At 46.5% G+C, this 19365-nt stretch overlaps 1 pseudogene; it reads left to right on the plus strand.

The window, feature by feature from the left end:
• The first annotated feature begins 9330 nt into the window (after positions 1–9330).
• On the plus strand, positions 9331–9454 carry LOC112410862 (uncharacterized; annotated as a pseudogene).
• The last annotated feature ends 9911 nt before the right edge of the window (positions 9455–19365 follow it).

Here is a 19365-nt window from a genome sequence, read left to right on the forward strand (position 1 = left end):
AGAGTTGAGGGTCTGAGAACAGTGATATTACTTCCAAGGCAGAGACGAGTGAAAGGAAGATGCTGTGGTGTACATTCTCCCCAATCAGAAATGACGTCAAAAGATGATGGATCAAGACCCAGAAGTATAAGCACATCATGTAACTGTAAGGAAAGGACCGTGGAAGTTAGAGAGGTAGTTAAAAGCTGTGGTGTTTGACAGGGCTGGAGTTGGCAAGAATGATGGCACAACTTTGCTTTTAGTTTTGGGTTTCTTTGTCATTTTGATTTTGTAATGGTGTGTGTCTTTACATGAATATCTTCTAATTCCATTCACAGTAGGGACAAAACCCGTAGAAAATGCTTTGTAATAAATTTAATAAGGAATGAATAAAACTAAAGTAATATATAAATTTAATAGAAATCCATAGAAAAACATGATTGCTTTTGCCTTTTTTGTTTGTTTTTTGAACTTGAAAAACTACTACTTAGGTTCAAATAGTAAAAGAAGAAGTTAGGTAACATGTGATGGATGGTGATGCAGCCAAATATCTCATGGGCCTCGTGGGCCCGAAAGCACAGCAGGGTCCCAACTGGGAGAGGGGCTTGAGCTTGGACATCACTCAAGACAGGGAGATGTCCCTCCCCACACTCTGGGTGAAACAGGGACTCAGAAAGCCCCAAGGAACTGTGGTTGAAACAATCTAACACCTGGCTTTTTTCTGGACTGCAAGAAGCTCAGGTTAAGAACTAGTGTGCCTATAGATCTCTTCTTGTGTTGTAGGTGCAAAGGAAGGTGAAGTGAAGTACAAACTGGATGTGAATTTCACATCAACCTCATTAACGCCAAACATTTGCTTGGATACTGATGGGAAATGTGTACTGAACCCAATGGCCAATCAGGAACTGCCAGTTCTTGGAGGGTATCTAGCTCTCATTCATTTGTAGCAGAAACGTTTTTTTTCTGTATTATTAGATGTCCAGTCCAGCATGCTCTCTTTACGCTGTCTGGACAGGCAGCTGTTTGACTGGCACTAGGCAGGCTGAATGTCATTTGAAGAATATACTTTTGCAATCCCTTTCAAATTACCCATGACATTTTTCACAGAACTAGAATAAATGATCCTAAAATTTATATGGAATCCCAAAAGACTCAGAATTGCCAAGGCAATCCTGAGGAAAAAGAGCAAAGGTGGAGGCATAACCCTCCCAGACTTCAGACAATACTACAAAGCTACAGTAATCAAAACAGCATGGTATTGGCACAAAAACAGGCATATGGATCAATGGAACAGAATAAAGAGCCCAGAAATAAACCCACACACCTATGGTCAATTAATCTTCAACAAAGGAGGCAAGAATATACAATGGAGAAAAAGAGTCTCTTCAGCAAGTGGTGTTGGGAAAGCTGGACAGCCACATGTAAATCAGTGAAGTTAGAACACTCCTTCACACCATACACAAAAATAAACTCAAAATGACTTAAAGACTTAAATATAAGACATGACATCATAGAAATCTAGAAGAGAACATAGGCAAAACATTCTCTGGTGTAAATCATACCAATGTTTTCTTAGGTTAGTCTCCCAAGACAATAGAAGTTTTTGCTTTTGCAAAAATAAACAAATGGGATCTCATCAAATTTATAAGCTTTTGTACAGCAAAGGAGGCCATAAACAAAACAAAACAAAAAGACAACCTACTGACTGCAAGAAAATATTTGCAAATGATGTGACCAACAAGGGTTTAATTTCCAAAATATACAAACAGCTCATACAACTCAATAAAAAAAAAAAACCCAATCAAAAAATGGGCAGAAGACCTAAATAGACATTTCTCCAAAGAAGACATACAGATGGCCAAGAGGCACATGAAAAGATACTCAACTTCGTTAACTATCAGAGAAATGCACATCAAAACTACAAAAAGGGCTGAGAGGAACCAAGATGGTGGAGTAGAAGGACGTACTCTCACTCCCTCTTGTGAGAACACCAGAATCACAACTAGTTGCTGGACAATCATCGACAGGAAGACACTGGAACTCATCAAAAATATACCCCACATCCAAAGACAAAGGAGTAGCCACAATGAGATGGTAGGAGGGGCGCAATCACAGTAAAATCTAATCCCATAACTGCTGGGTGGGTGACTCACAGACTGGAGAACACATACCACAGAAGTCCACCCACTGGAGTGAAGTTTCTGAGCCCCACGTCAGGCTTCCCAAACTGGGGGTCCGGCAACGGGAGGAGGAATTCCTAGAGAATCAGACTTTGAAGGTTACGGGGATTTGAAAGCAGGACTTCCAACAGGACTGGGGGAAACAGAGACTCCACGCTTGGAGGGCACACACAAAGTAGTGTGTGTATCGGGACCCAGGGGAAGGAGCAGTGACCCCATAGGAGACTGAACCAGACCTGCCTGCTAGTGTTGGAGGGTCTCCTGCAGAGGCTGGGGGTGCCTGTGGCTCACTGTGGGGACAAGGACACTGGCAGCAGAAGTTCTGGGTAGTACTCCTTGGCGTGAGCCCTCCCAGAGTCCACCATTAGCCCCACCAAAGAACGCAGGTAGGCTCCAATGTTCGGATGCGACAGGCCAAACAACCAACAGGGAGGGAATCCAGCCCCACCCATCAGCAGTCAATCGGATTAAAGTTTTGCTGAGCTTTGCCCACCAGAGCAACAGTCAGCTCTACCCACCACCAGTCCCTCCCTTCAGGAAACTTGCACAAGCCTCTTAGATAGCCTCATCCACCAGAGGGCAGATAGCAGAAGCAAGAACTACAGGCCTGCAGCCTGTGGAACAAAAAACATATTCACAGATAGACAAGATGAAAAGACAGAGGGCTATGTACCAGATGAAGGAACAAGATAAAACCCCAGAAAAACAACTGAATGAAGTGGAGATAGGCAATCTTCCAGAAAAAGAATTCAGAATAATGATAGTGAAGATGATCCAGGACCTCGGAAAAAGAATGGAGGCAAAGATCGAGAAGATGCAAGAAATGTTTAACAAAGACCTAGAAGAATTAAAGAACAAACAAACAGAGATGAATAATACAATAACTGAAATGAAAACTACACTAGAAGGAATCAACAGCAGAATAACTGAAGCAGAAGAACAGATAAGTGACCTGGAAGACAGAATGGTGGAATTCACTGCTGTGGAACAGAATAAAGAAAAAAGAATGGAAAGAAATGAAGACAGCCTAAGAGACCTCTGGGACAACATTAAATGCAACAACACTCACGTTATAGGGGTCCCAGAAGGAGAAGAGAGAGAGAAAGGACCAGAGAAAGTATCTGAAGAGATTATAGTCAAAAACTTCCCTAACATGGGAAAGGAAATAGCCACCCAAGTCCAGGAAGCACAGAGAGTCCCATACAGGATAAACCCAAGGAGAAACACGCCGAGACACATATATTAACGCATGTATGTGGAACCTAGAAAAATTGTACAGATGAACCGGTTTGCTGGGCAGGAGTTGAGACACAGATGTAGAGAAGAAAGGTATGGACACCAAGGGGGAAAAGCCACGGGGTGGTGGGCATGGTGGTGTGCTGAATTGGGCGATTGGGATTGACCAATGTATACACTGATGTGCATAAAATTGATGACTAATAAGAACCTGCTGTATAAAAAAATAAAATAAAATTCAAAAATTCAAAAAAAAAACTAGAAAAAGTTATCACCTCACACTGGTCAGAATGGCCATCATTAAAAAGCCTACAAACAATAAATGGTGGAGAGAGTGTGGAGAAAAGGGAGCCCTCCTACACTGTTGGTAGGAATGTAAATTGGTGCAGCCACTATGGAGAACGGTATGGAGGTTCCTTAAAAAGCTATATGATCCAGCAATCCCATTCCTGGGCGTATATCTGGAGAAAATTCTAATTCAAATTAGATACATGCACCCCAATGTTCATAGAAGCACTATTTACAATAGCCAAGGCATGGAAACAACCTAAATGGACAGATAAATGGATAATACACACACCACACACACACACACACACACACACACACACACACACAATGGAATACCACTCAGCCGTAAAAAGGAATGAAATAATGCCATTTGCATCAACTTGGGTGGACCTAGAGATTATCAAACTAAATGAAGTCAGACAGAGAAAGACAAATATCATATGATATCACTTATTTGCAAAACAGAAACAGACTCACAGACAGAGAAAACAAACTTATGGTTACCAAAGTGGAAAGGGGAAGGGAAGGATAAATTAGGAGTTTGGGATTAGCAGATACAAACTATGGTGTATAAAATAGATAAACAACAAGGTCTTACTGTATAGCACAGAGCATTATACCTTTTAAAAAAAGAACATACGTTTAAAAATTGTGGTACAATACACATATAACATCAAATTTACCTCAAGAATACACTTTTATTTTTCATCTCTGAATGATGTCCCTTGAATACCTCATTTATTCAACTTCGATGGCTCTCCTTTATTTTTTAACATGATATTTAACTTTTCAGATGTGCCTGGATGTTTGTGAGCCCAGAACTCTGGATGGGGGTCCCAGACCCCTAGCAGCTCGGCAACCCCCTCGCTCAGCAGTGTTCTGTGTGCAGGAAGCATGTGTGACTTACATGTGTATTCGGATGTCACTGGGTCTATGAACATACCAGGCTGTTGTGGGATTTTTAATTGCCATTTTCATCAATATCATTAAATATGATCTCATCTATGTAATTAAAACTAAATTTAAAAGTTAAAAAAAAAGAAAGTTGTCAGAGCAGCCATATCTGAGAGGCATCACCTGGGTCCTGGGGTTTTCATTCTCCTGCTATATGATGACCCAGCTGGATGCCTGCAGTTCCCTGGGTTGGACCCTGTGGTCACCCTTGACTCTCTCGTCCCTTCCTCCACATTCTTGCTGTTTCTGCCTGTGGTTTTTGTCTTTGGTGCTGTGGGCCCTCGAATGTGTGCAATTATATAACCTGGGAGCTGACCCTTGGTCATCATGACACTCCTGTGTTATAAACTTAGGACTTAATGTGAAGCAGAAATAAGTGAAAATAAGCAACACTTACTGAGTGCTGACTGTCCACTACATTCTCACCCTCATGCCTGAACAGGAATGAGTGGCTCACTTAAACCTCCACCCGGCCCAGCAGTGAAGATCAATTCCTCACCTCTACTGCACAGGTGAGGAAACTGAGGGTCTCGGGGTCAGAGGTAACAAAGCAGAGGTGGTCTGAACCAGTTGGCACCTCTTAGCCCACGTGCTTGAACACTTTGCCTGGGATGATTAAAGAAAGTCTGAAATCAATAGCCAAATTTTTTTAATATAAAGATTTATGCAATTTTACAAGAAATATCCTTATCTAGATACAATTAAAAAAAAGAAAAGCTTCCTTGTAAAGGAAGAAGTGGTTATACAGTTTCCTGTTAGGAAACTGTCACTTTTCAGAAAGGAAGTCAATTTGTCCTTGAATTTCACAGACAGAACTTTCCAAAATCTACAATCAAAATCACTCCATTGCAAAGTATAAGTGCACCACTAAAATGCTTTTTTTTTAAGTTTAATTACATATTCAATATAGAAATTCTTTTATTTATTTATTTATTTTTTGCAGTACGCGGGCCTCTCACTGTTGTGGCCTCTCCCGTTGCGGAGCACAGGCTCCGGACGCGCAGGCTCAGCGGCCATGGCTCACGCGCCCAGCCGCTCCGCGGCATGTGGGATCCTCCCGGACCGGGGCACGAACCCGCGTCCCCTGCATCGGCAGGCGGACTCTCAACCACTGCGCCACCAGGGAAGCCCAGAAATTCTTTTATTGATAAGATTTAAATATGATACTATGTGAACACCAGGTGCTCACTCCCCAATTTGAGAAATAGACACAAAACAGCCCATCACCACTGTCCCCCCATCTCCCTCCAGCTATAAAATTCAGGAAAATCAATCATGCTTGACTTCTAGCTCAGAAGTAAGTCTAGCAACATTTCTTGTGTTTCTTCTGCCTGACTTTTCTTCTGCCCAATATATTTACAACAAAGATGATAGAGTATAGCTGTCAAAGTCATGGGCTGTGGGTACAGATTTCCTGGGTTCAACTCCCGGCAACTCTTCCTCCTAGCTGTGTGACCTCAGCTGAGTGACTAACCCCCTCTGTGCCGCAGCACTAGGTGCAGGGTAGGAAGAGGACTAAGTGTATGAGTATAGGCACAGCCCTGAGAACTGGGCATGCCTCTGGCTCCCAGGTCATAAACTGTACTGCGCTTGAAACCATACTATACCCTCAAGTTGGAGTCCTGCTTTTCCTCCCATAGCATGTCATAAACATTTCCTCAAGTCTTAAAGATTCATCATAAATACATAACATTCAAATATAGAGACAAATGCATCAATATTCAAAAGGCCATATAATGTTCTATGTGTGGATATTTCCTGATTTATTTGATCCAAGCAACACCCCCAGTGGAGCACATTAAGGTAGTTTCCAAATTTTTGGTATTGTCAATAAAGCAGAGACACTGCGTTTTATAAGTTCTCTGGCATTTTGGACAGATGGTCCTAGAAAACTTCCTAAGAGCTGGACACTGAGCTTTTGGTACACTTTCCTATGAAAATCTTCTTGGAGTTCCTCTCCCAGCAGGTGGGTGTGAGAGGGGTCTGTGGGACCACCATCTCCTGGCTCCTCTGCATCTGGGGGTGTCCCTGGTCAGGTGAAGAACAGGAGTCAACCCACAGGCTGCGAGGAGCTCAGCCCCAAACCAGGTCCCAGCCCCTATTCTGGGACAAAATCCAAGTGTTACTGCAATTCCGTCACTCTGGATGAAGGCTAGACCTTAAAAACCTGGTCTCAGCAGAGTCACTCAGTTACAGCCCCATGTTGGCTGACTGCTGTCCCCTAAAGGAGGAGGGGTTCAGGGGACACCTGTAGGGACAGAGGTGCCTGTGGGATGGTCAAGGAGAGAAACCCAGTGAACAGGAAGCCAGAGAGTCAGTGGGGGAGGCCACCATACAGAGGAGGGGATTACACTGAGGAGGACAGCCCTGGGTCTCAGGGGTGACCATGACCCCAACAATATACAGCAAAGGATGAGATGTGGTCACGTGGACCAGCCTAACTTTGGGGCAGAGCTGCCTGGAGGCCACCAGCAAAGGAACCAAAAGCTGCTGGGCTGGTCCCAGGTGGTTGGGGGCTCAGAGGGGAACAGGTGCCTGCAAGGACCCCAAGAGCATTCTGCACCTTCCTTTTCTCTCCCCACTCTGGCCCCAGATGCCGGATGCCTCCAGAGGTCTTCAACTTCCACCACGGAAACTGGTAACAGGCTGAAGAGCAGCACAAGACTTACCTCTGCTACCATCTGGAGTAACTGACCAGTGACACTCTGTCTTGCTGGATATCAATGTCCTTCACAGCCAGGTGTCAGCCAGAGACAGGCACAGACATGGCCGATGTGCAGGGAGAGGTGAAGCCAAATCTGGCCTCTGTACCCCAACACCAAATTAATTCTCAAAGACAGAGTTTTGGGTGAAGTAGAAAAGAATAGCTTTATTGCTTTGCCAGGCAAAGGGGGCCACAGTGGGCTAATGCCCTCAAAACTGTGTGTCCCAACCCAGGGGAGTTTGGTGAGGAGTTTTATGGCAAAGGTTCAGGGTGGGGTTGCTAATAAGATTAGGGTGTGTGCAGGGTCTGTACCCCTTTAATCTGGTTTCAGGTAATCTTTTGATGAATTTCTCTGGTTCCTTTAATCTGGCCTCAGGTGGTCTTCCCTGGAATGAAGAATGCTACATCTTCCATTTGTTGGGGGCTTTAGTACTGTAAAGAGCTCAGAGGTATTATGTGTATCCCTTGATGTGGAACCAGGACCCTTCCCCAAGGCTACACTATTGTTTATTGGCTGTTCCTCCCTTGTCTCTGCATCCCTTCCCTTCCCTGATTAGCAACTGTTTGAACCTGCCGTTTGGAACTCAGGAAAGGTCAGGGAGGCTGAACAGAAAGACTCCCATGTCCAGGAGACCCACAGGGCCCTGCTCAGTTTCACTCCCCCCCTTTTCTTTGATACTCCTCAATCTTGAGGAGGACAGATGTTGGACAAGAAAAGGAAAAATTGTTTTGGATAGAGATGTTAATCATAAACTCGGCAGAGGAACTCGATTCTAGGGGGACTCAATTTTAATCCCCACTTCGCTTTTTCTCTTTCCCCAAATCTTTCAGGGGATGGGATGACAACCACTCTGGCTACTTCCTGCTGAAATGGAGCATAATCCTGTCTAAATTTGGGGGAATGGATACCGAATTAGAAATATATTTGAGTTCCAAGTCCTGGATCTGAGTCTTACATGACTGAGATCTCAATCCCTTTGTCTGCCATTTTGGTGCAACAGATGCAGTTAGAGGTAGAAGGAAGTGACAACTGGAACTTCTGCAACAGCCACTTCGTTTTTACCTTGGATGTCTGAACAACAGTTCCTCCATTTTGACTTTCAAATGCATTCTCCTCCTTGATGGCTAAAGCAGATGTACAATGCATGTCTGAAAGGCCACAAAACAGGCTGCTTTGATGAGCAAAATTTAAGTTAAACCATGTATAAGCCAGTGACTTCCTCATACATCAATATGTGCAGAGTTTTTTTCTTTCATCTTATCCTGTCTTGATTGAAAGTCTTTCAGTAGAAGACATTGATGATCAAAACATCTGTCCCTCAATGCTGGGGTAATTCAGCTGTTTGCCCCTGGTGCAGATCATGTCCCTTGGTGCTAGGCCTCCTTTGTATTCGCCTAGTTAATCCATGTTGGGGAAAAATTGATCAGGTATTGTGAACAAGCTCAGAGGTATGTTAATGAAGAAATGCTTTATAGGCCGTACATTCGATCATTTATACCCAATTGTCACACAAGCATTGTATATACGCTTTTAGCAGTAGACCTAAAGCAAACGGTGATGTCATGAGTAATTACACTCTGATAACTTCACTAGGTAATTTTCCTTTCCTCCTAAACATCAGGGCAAAAGTGTGATTAACACAATAACTTTCATAAATACAGACTTCAATGAACAGAACTAGAATTTCATATCTGTTGAAACATAAGCCCGCCATCAGATTCTGCCTTCGTGGATTTCTCCTTTCTAGAAGTCGCCGAAATATCAAGATTCCTACACATGCCAGGAGACAGTCTCTCCCATTCACCTGACGAGGCTGCTCAGAACACAAGCATCTCCAATTTCTGGAGGGACCAGGCAGAGAGAAAAAAAATATATTTCCATTTTTCTGACAGAGGTGTAATTTATCCAATTGCTCTAAGTCATAAGTAGCTTGAGGGGAAGGACTTCTCTATGTCTGGAAAACACAGATCAAAACCAGTGATAATTTGCAGTCAATTAAGCCAACCATGCTCTTTTCCCCAGTGTACAATGGCTGCAAACAGTAGCCTCCTCGGTAGTTCTGCAGCCTGTTGCCTGTATGGGTTCCCCTAAGGGACCTTGGAGACAGCCCTTTCCAGTGGACATTCATGACTGGCATGCTGTGCTCAATCTAGGCTCCAGACAGGGATATGCACAGTCTTTGGAAAGCTCAAGGGCACAGTGGCCAGGGCCGCCATTGGCCAAGTCATAATATCCATCCTCCCCAAGCTGCAGAACACGGATCATGTGACTGAGGCCCTAGGCAGGGCCAAGTTCAAGTTCCCTGGCCGCCAGAAGACCCACATCTCCAAGGAGTGGGGATTTACTAACTTTAACGCGGATGAATTTGAAAACATGGTGGCAGAAAAGCAGCTCGTCCCGGATGGCTGTGGAGTCAAATATATCCCTAATCGTGGCTCCCTGGATAAATGATGGGCCCTGCACTCATGAGAGTCTTGGCACTGTCTCTTCCTTACTCATGCCCACCAACGAACCCTACTTTCCCGTCCAAAAAAAAGTAATAAAAAACCCATAAACATTATAACTGTATTCACCAGTTCACTCAGTGACCAATCCTTTTTCAACTTTTTATGAAGCCATCAGATTCTCCGTTAAGATTTTTCATTTCTTACCTAGTTCAGCAGTAGGATATGAAGTTTATGAGACCTGTACTTGTCAAAATGGTCCTTCACATAAATCTTCTTAAAGATGAAGCACTTTTGCAAAGGCATCAGAGTATAATAAAAAACTATCTATAAATGACAGAAAGACTTAAAAAGAGCATGGTTACACATCTGATTACAATGCAATCGATAAATAGCCCAAAGACTCCATTTCTACTCCCAGACAGAGGTCTCAGAGTGGCTCGCAATGAGCAGTTAGAATTTTCCCAGAGTGGCTCACCCCAAAATAATACACGAAAAAAACGCAAACAACAGATAAGCTACAGCTGCACAGACAGAAAATCAGAGCGGGTATAGTTTAAAAATTCCACTTCCATTCACAGACATAGGCTTCCAAACAGACTGGCTCAGTTTTTAAAAGAGAACAAACCCAGAATTGGCTCTCAGGGAGCCCAAAGTGGCTCAATTCCCACAAGGGACTGAATCCAGTGTGGCTAGCCCACGTGGAGTGGAGAGAAGTCCCAGCCTTCCCATTCCCGTGACAAAACAGTTCTAGCTGACGAATAGTATAATAATTTAGGCTACCATTCACTGGCCACCTTTCCTCACTTTCAAGAATGTACGTTGGCCAAACAGAATGACAATAGAATCGTGTTCTCCTCTTAGTCATAGGTTATCACTATAGGGTCGACCAAGCTGCCAAAATTTTCCCCAGGGAAAATTATCAGATGAAATCAAGGAAGTGCTTCCCATATCTGATCACAAAACACTCACGCAGGGACTGGAAACAAACCAGAACCTCCACCAGCAGATGGAAGACTGACACCAGAAACAAAACGAAAACAAATACAAAAAACAAAATTTGAAAACATCGGACAGCTCAAAGCTCAGAGTCCCACGAAGCCAGTGACCTTAGTCCAAGCAGTGCCTTACACGTGGGATTTCCAAAACGGAAAATCCCCAGATGGAAACGAAATGTTCCCCAGATATAGGCGAAAGTTCTCCAGAGGGACAAAGTTGAAGGAGCCCCAGAGTGCACATCCAGGGGACTTACCCACATTCTGGCGGAGGTGTCTCGATGTCAGACACTATTTTTCTCCTCCCCCCAAATAACTCCTTGGTGTAGGAAATCCGAGCTGGTGCAGGCAGGAGGAAGAAGGGAGTGTCCTCAAGGCAAAAGTGACCTTGGCAGCTGCTAAGATGGTCCCTCTTTTGCTGCCCACTCCTGACTTGGAGGAGTGCTGACTGCTGGAATGGTGGAAGGGGTATGACCAGGGCTGGGCCTTTCCAGGCAAGGGTCCCAGGCGATCTGACCTCTAAAGGAATTCTGCAGCCCTCTGCTCTCTTGAAAGAGGATGACATGGAGAAAACCTCAGAGCATCCAATCAAGCCAGGGGACCCTCCTGGGGCTGTTCCCAAGTCGGCCCCACACTGGGCACCAAATTTGAAGCTGAATCTGGCCTCTGTACCCTGACACCAAATTAATTCATGGAGACAGAATTTTGGGTGAAGTAGAAATGAATAGCTTTATTGCTTTGCCAGGCAAAGGGGGCCACAGTGGGCTAATGCCCTCAAAACTGTGTGTCCCAACCCAGGAGGATTTTTATAGCAACGGTTCAAGGGTGGGGTTGCTGATAAGGATTAGGGTGTGTACAGGGCCTGTACCCCTTTAATCTGGTTTCAGGTAATCTTTTGATGAATTTCTCTGGTTCCTTTAATCTGGCCTCAGGTGGTCATCCCTGGAATGCAGAACGCTACATCTTCCATTTGTTAGAGGTCTTAGTTCTGTAAAGAGCTCAAAGATATTGTTATGTGTATCCCTTGATGTGGAACCAGGACACTTCCCCAAGGCTACACTATTGCTCTTGGCTGTTCCTTCCTTGTCTCTGCATCTCTTCTCTTTCCTGATTAGTGACTATTTGAACCTGCCCTTTGGAACACAGGGAAGGTCATGGAGGCTAAACAGAAAGGCTCATGCCCAGGATACCCACAGGGTCCTACTTGGTTTCAAAGGTGAAGCTCTGGGTGGGATTTTCTTGATTGTACACCTTTCCTCCCACTAAGTTTACCAAAGATGCTGGCAGTGTGGAGCTGGGTAGAGACAACAACAATGAAAACCTGGGTCCTGGGGTACCTCTCAGAACACTCCACAATGCTTAGTGTGACCAAGACCAGCCCACAAGTTAGCCAGAGCGGGTTCCCACCGGCCCCTGGAGCAGAGCTGCCATCATGGCTACCTGCAGTACATCCTCCCCTTTCTGTCCTGCCTTGTCCCTGGGCATGGTTGCCTCCCAACAAGGCTTGCTTGCCCCACGTACAGTGAGCCAAAGGCTGAGATGCCAAGGTTTGCAGCAGAGAAGAGGTTTACTCAGGAGGCATCCAAGAGAGAACATGGGAGAAATGATGAGGGCTTGGGGTATTTATGAGATAAAGCTGAGGCATGGGGAGCATGGCGAAAGGTGACTGGAGATAAGAAGAAGGCGAGGTAACTGTCGTTCTGCGCAGATGCAGCTAAGCTACAGTGTCTTCATGGGGAGAGTGTCCAAAGATGGCAGCACCAGCTCCCACTGAGGGTGGAGTTTTTGACCCCCTGAAACAAAGCAGAACCCTGTGGGGCCCCTGGGCACAGGAGCCTTTCTGTTCGGCCTCCAGGACCTTCACTGAATTCCAAAGGGCAGGTTCAAACAGTTGCTAATCAGAGGAGGGAGGGGATACAGAGACAAGGGAGGAGCCGTCAAGAAACAATAGTGCAGCCTTGGGGCAGGGTCCTTGTTCGAGATCACCTGAGGCCAAATTGCAGGAGCGGGTCCTACACATACCCTAATCTTGTCAGCAAGCCCACCCTTGAACTATTGGTATAAAACTCCTCACCAGGGGCTTCCCTGGCGTACCACAGCTACTAAAGCCCACATGCCTAGAGCCCGTGCTCTGCAACAAGAAAAGCCACTGCAGTGAGAAGCCCACGCATGGCAACGAAGAGTAGACCCTGCTCAAGAGCAGCCCCTGCTCGATGCAACTAGAGAAAGCCCATGCACGGCAACGAAGACCCAATGCAAACAGAAAAACAAACAACAAAACTCCTCACCGATTCCTCCCGGGTTGGGACACATTTTCGAGGGCAGGAGCCTGGCAAAGCAATAAAGCTATTTTTTTCTACTTCACCCAAAATTCTGTCTCCGAGATTTGATTCAGCACCAGTGTACGGAGTCTGAGCTTTCGGCATCACCTCTGATGTCAAAAGGTCTCCCAGCAGACACTCACACATGCCCAATTGGAGGGTCAGTGGTCTTAACCAATCTTAACTGGCTTGAGCTCAAACTGGACACAGCTAACTCCAAGTTCCTAAAAAAACAACTTGGGCAAACACCTTACTGTTTAGACTATGTTAAGCTTAGAATACATGCAAGTTTTTGCAAAAACAATTAAAGCAAGCTCGATCAGTGAAGACAGTTTACAGTTTCTTATTTATTAATGGCTAACTGATGACTACCCCTGGTTCCACCCCAACTTGACTGCAGGTGTCAGGGCGACACCTGTACGTAGCTGCTGGGGCAAAAGTCCAGGCTGCTGTGTCTACAGGGAGGGGGTCTGTGGGATGGAGAGGGTGGGGGTCACTATGGATCCAGACTGGGATTGCCTTGAGGGCAGGACTGTGCCTGGCCCACCTTAGTATCCCAGGTTCCTGCCTGAAGTGTGTCCCCGCGTAGGTGCTCAGTGAGCTATCGTTGAACAGGTGAGGGAATCAATGAATGAACCAGCCTTCTCTTCCCTGTGGGAGAGAACAGGTTTCCAAAACACTGAGCCTGGTGGCCTTCCATCTGATAGGAATCTCACTGTGTGGAGACATGTTTCATATTCTCCTCGAACATTCTGGAGAAGCTGGAAGCAACGAGGCACTGCTGGGTCCCGTGGTACATTTCCTGGAGCCTTTGTTCTGAATGTGCTCAGACCCCAACTGCGTTCCTGATGAGCACAGCGACCATGGCCTGAGGACTCTGCAGCCCCAGCTCTACTACAGCGACGTCCCAGCAGATGGCAGGAGCTGGGACCCTGCGCAGGGCTGGGCCTCATAGGATCAGGGCCTCCAGGGTCAGCTGCCCGGTGGGGGTTGGTGGGAAGGCCCAGCCAGCCCTCAGGGGGAGCGTGGGGGAGGAGTCTGGGTTAGGACTGTAGGTGACACTGGGGACGAGATTCGGAGTCCACGTGGGAAGGACATTTTTTTTTTGGCTGCACTGGGTCTTCGTTGCTGCGCGCGGGCTTTCCCTAGTTGCAGCAAGCCTGGGGCTACTCTTCGTCGCGGTGCGCGGGCTTCTTATTGCGGTGGCTTCTCTTGTTATGGAGCATGGGCTCCAGGCGCACGGGCTTCGTAGTTGTGGCACGCGGGCTCAGTAGTTGCGGTTCGCGGATTCTAGAGCGCAGGCTCAGTAGTTGTGGCGCACAGGCTTAGTTGCTCCGCGGCAGGTGGGATCTTCCTGGATCAGGGCTCGAACCCGTGTCCCCTGCATTGGTAAGCGGATTCTTTTTTTTTTGCGGTACGCGGGCCTCTCACTGTGGTGGCCTTTCCCGTTGCGGAGCACAGGCTCCAGACGCGCAGGCTCAGCGGCCATGGCTCACGGGCCCAGCCGCTCCGCGGCATGTGGAATCTTCCCGGATCGGGGCACGAACCCATGTGCCCTGCATCGGCAGGCGGACTCTCAACCACTGCGCCACCAGGGAAGCCCAGCAGGCGGATTCTTAACCACTGCGCCACCAGGGAAGTCCCAGAAGGATCTCTGGGTGAGGGTGAGGCAATGGAGAGGGGTCTGTGTGGCGGGGGTTAGGGAGGGCCTCTGCTCGCCTCGTGGAAACTGACTGTCTCCTCTGCCATCGCAGTCTGTGGGATGCTGGGAAGACTTAGTGGACCCCCAGGGAAGGCCTTTGAGCCTGGCCCAGTCTGCACACAGATGCTTGAGGACGCCCAAGGTGAGCCGCCCTCCTCCCCGTTGGCCCCCCCCTCCTTACCAGTTTACCCATCACTGGACCTTCCGCCCTTTCTGGGGAGACCTTCCTTTCTGTAGCTTTTCCTTTCTCTGCGAAGCTCCTGCAGCCTCTCTGCTGTAGCCAAAACCCGGCCTCTGTACACCGGCGCCAAATTGAATCTCAGAGACAGAGTTTTAGGTGAAGTAGGAAAGAATAGCTTTATTGCTTTGCCAGGGTAATGCCTTCAAGTCTGTGTCCTCCTTTTGGAGGGGGAAGTGAGGAGTCTTACAGTATCAGCCTCAAGGAAGAGGGTTGTCGATAAGGAACAGGGTAGGTGCAGGGCCCGCCTTCTTCATCCACAGAACATTTCAAAACCATCAAGGTTGGCATCCGGTGGTCCCGTGACGGGCTCTGGTGGTCTCCGAGGTTATCATACTGTGACCTTCTCTCTGGAACGAAGAATGCTCGCAAAGGAAGGGAGTGTTAGGGAGTGTTTCAAAAGAGAAAAATAGCAGGTACACGATACGAATCTAACAAGAAAGGAATCATTTGTGAAAATCAATATGGAGTGAGGGAGTGAGTTAAAACGGAACACAACAGGATGGAAACTGTTTTTAACTAGTTTTTAGCTGGGACAATTCTGTCCTCCGTGTGCTCACTTCAGCTTCACTCCCTGCTTTGTCCCCACTTCCCTGTCCCTCCCTCCCTCCCTCAGCCTCCCTGCCTCCATTCTCTCCTCTCTTGGGCCCCTTTTGCTTCTCTTCATCTGCCCAGCGTGTTTTATCTTCCTCCTCTCCCCCTCACTTTCCTCCTCTTCTCCCTCATGGCTGCTTCTTCCCTTCCAGGTTCCTCCCTAATTATTAGGCTTCATTTCTCTTTGTCTGTCTCAAACCCAGCATGAATCAAGGCCTTTAGTGTCTTCCACCCTCTGGGACTTTCTTCTCCAAGATGACCCGGCATGAGTCATCTCACATGACCATAGCCTGAAAAAGCCTTTCTTGGAAATGCCACCCTGGACCATGAGTCAAGTCCCTGGGTCAACGCAGAGGAGCAAATGTCCCCCTGTGTCTTGCTGTCCTTCCCCCTGCCTCCACAGAGTTTGGAGTCTGTTGTTCATCTTTGCTCTTTTAGAGCAGAAAGCCCGTGTTCAGCTGCTACTGGAGGGGCTGCCCCAGTCCTTTGGCACTCTGATAACCAGCCCAGCCCGTCTCAGGAAAGACAGCACATCTGTTGAGAGAGTGGCCTGAGACCCTGCTCTCAACACGGCTGCTCACTCCATCTCTGAGCCCATCTGGCCCTTAGTTCACCTCCTCTGGTCACAGACTGTGTCCTTGCACTTTAGCTCGGGGCTTGGGGGGGGCAGTCCTTAAAATAATGGTGGGGTATATTAGTTACCACAAAAATAAAAATTACTGGGACTCCATTCTTGTGTATTAAAAAATATTTTATACAGATGAACCAAATTATAGGCTTCTAGTAAAACACTCAAGCAACTTATAATCAAGAGAATTAGAAAGAAAATCTCCTCTTCTTCCATTCCCTGTGTTCATCCTACCCAGCCCTCTCCAGACAAGTTGTCTGGTACGGTTGTCCAGTGTACCTGTCCAGACCTTTCTCCATGAACTAAGGACAAATGTGCATGCAAACACATCTGCAGTGGGATTATAAGGAAGTTTCTAATTAAGGTGTGAAGCACAGACAGCTAAATTCACAATTTCCAAAAATGAATGTCCCAGGTAGATTATAAAACAGAAAAGTCCAGCCCCTGGGGACCCACTTTCTGCCCCATCTCACTCCCTCTCCCTGTCTCCCCCAGGATAAACACTGTCATGATTTCTAACACAATAGGTTGGTTCGTCTTTTTTCTGTGCTTTGTATAAACGCACTCACAACCCCCAGAACCTTTGGAGTCTGCCTTCTGTCACTCAATTATGTTTGAGGTTCATCCATTCTGCTTCTTATCATCAGTTCTCATTGCTGTATAGAATCCCACTGCATTCTTCATCAGCTGTGTTGTTGATGGGCATTGGCTAGGGGCACAGTGACCATGGCTGAGCTCAGGAGGCCATGAGGGGTATGAGGGGAATGGAGACCGCCTGAGCCCTGCTTCATCAGAACTGTGTTCTTTCCCCCAGAACATTGCCCATGAGTCCATTCAAAGAATCTCGTCAATGTTTCCCAATCCGATGTGGGAAGGAGCTCTTGTATTGGTCCTAATTTGTATTTCCCTGATTCCTAGTGTTACCAAACCAAACTTGGGTTCACTGGCCCACGCACAGGAAGGCCAGTCTACCGACACCAGGTTGTGGTGAAGGAAAGTGCAGCATTTATTGCAGGCGGCAAACAGGGAGTCTAGGCAGCTAGTGCTCAAAAGACCCCCCCCCCAACTCCCCAGTGACTTTCAAGGAAAATTTTTTTGAAGACCAGGTGAGGGAGGGGAGTGGTGCAGTGTGTGATCAGCTCGTGGACATTCTTCTGATTGGTGGGTGGTGAGGTAATTGGGAGTCAACACCCTCAACCTTCTGGTTCCAAACGGTCTGGGGTCTACGTGCTTGTGGTCAGCATGAAATTAACGTCTTTCACGGGTGGGGGTTTCAGTATCTGCAAAAACAGCTCAAAGGATATGGTTCAGAATATTATCTAGAGCCCTTGAGGAAGAACTAAAGGTCCTTGACTTTGTTTAATGGCTAAACTGTTATATTACTTGTTCTTGCTTGACTGTTTTCCTTTGTTTCTGCATTTTCTCACTTCTCTGATTAAATTTATTCTTTGGAACTCAGGAAAGGCCTAGGAGGCTAAAGTTTTTCTACAGATGAGAAAGAGGCAGGTGGAGGACATGGCTGGTGTGTGTGTAGGGGGATGGTCCTTTTCAGTACACTAGGGACAAGATGAAAACAGTATGTTTGCTTTAAACTCTTTTTTAAGTGAAATCCTATCACCTCCCACTCCCTTTCTTCCTGTAAAAGTTGACTCGACCAACCTGCTACTGGCTTTTCCACTACAGATGAAGTTCCATGGACTTGTTCCAAAAAATGTGCTCATCTTGATAAATACACAATAATATAAGACAGAGGTGAAAACATCGCTCCCCCCACAGCAGTTGTGAGAGAGAGACCTTGTCATAGAAGTAGTTCAAAGAACTAGTTCAACAAATCTGAACATAAGATTGAATCTTCCATTCAGAGCATCAGCCTTGTTTTCTGTGCTGTTGGACTCTTGTGTGAACGTTGCTAGCTACTACCAAGTAGCATAGCGTAATGGTGGGAGTAGGGGCTCTGGAGCCAGCTGCATGGGTTCCAATCCCCTCTCCACCACCTGCTGGATTATGACACTTGGCAAGTTACTTAGCCCCTCTGTGCTTCAGTCCTATAGTGTAAAATGGAGACAGTAGTAGAACTTCCTCATAGGTGGTTGTGAGGCTCAAGTGAGTTTGTTTATATTTATATCTACGTGTATTATGAAGAGTGCCTGACCCATAATAAGCAGTATAGAAGTGTTTGCTGATCTATTACTAGAAATCTGTCTCTGAAAACAGAGCATTAAACATCATCTCGGAAAAGGTGTGTAAGACCCATACACTGAAAACAACACTAAGAGAAGGTAAAGAAGACCTAAATACATAGAGAGATGTACCATGTTCGTGGATCGGAGGGCTCACTAATGTTAAAACGTCAGTCCTATAGATTCCACGCCATCCCAACCACAGTCTCAGGATCCCGCCCCCTTGTGGTAGCTTTGTAATGTGTGAGCTTGGCCAGGCCGAACGACGTTTTCCAGAGTTCCCTTCCCCAGTAGTTTTGGGCCAGGCCCCCGGCACCTTTTCTAGGTGCTCAAGTGTTGCTGGTGTGCTGTCCCAACTGACCACCCTGCTGTGAAGCAGCAGCTGGGCCTGCAGCTTCCAGGAGCTTCTGCACATCCCCCTCCGGCATCATACTGCATCTTTAGCTCCCAGAGGAAGGGCCTCAGCAGGACACCCAGACCACTAAAGTCAGAGGCAAGAATGATTGTATGGGTTTCTGTCTACCCTCGTGTGCTCCACAGCCTGTCCTGAGGGTTCCAGCTTATTCTTACTCTCCCACACTTTACATCCATCTTCCTTCCCAAATACTTTCTTGCAGACTTCAGCATCAGACATAAGACAACCCTGACGGAGACTGCTTAACTAGCCCCCACCACTGCAGAAAGTCAGAGTTCTGTAAGAAACCCTTATATGCACCGTGTGATCCAGTAATCCTACCTCTGGATATATATCAGAAGGAAATGAAATCAGTATGTCAGAGAGAGAGATTGCTTTGTGATACGTCCCATGTTCAGTGCACCGTTATTCACAATGGCCAAGATATGGAAACAACCAAAGTGCTCATCAATGGATGAGGGGAATAAGAAGATATTGTGTATATATATATATATATATACAAT

This window comes from Neophocaena asiaeorientalis, unplaced genomic scaffold (genome assembly GCF_003031525.2).
Source record: "Neophocaena asiaeorientalis asiaeorientalis breed wild unplaced genomic scaffold, Neophocaena_asiaeorientalis_V1.1 scaffold473, whole genome shotgun sequence".
NCBI lineage: Eukaryota > Metazoa > Chordata > Mammalia > Artiodactyla > Phocoenidae > Neophocaena > Neophocaena asiaeorientalis.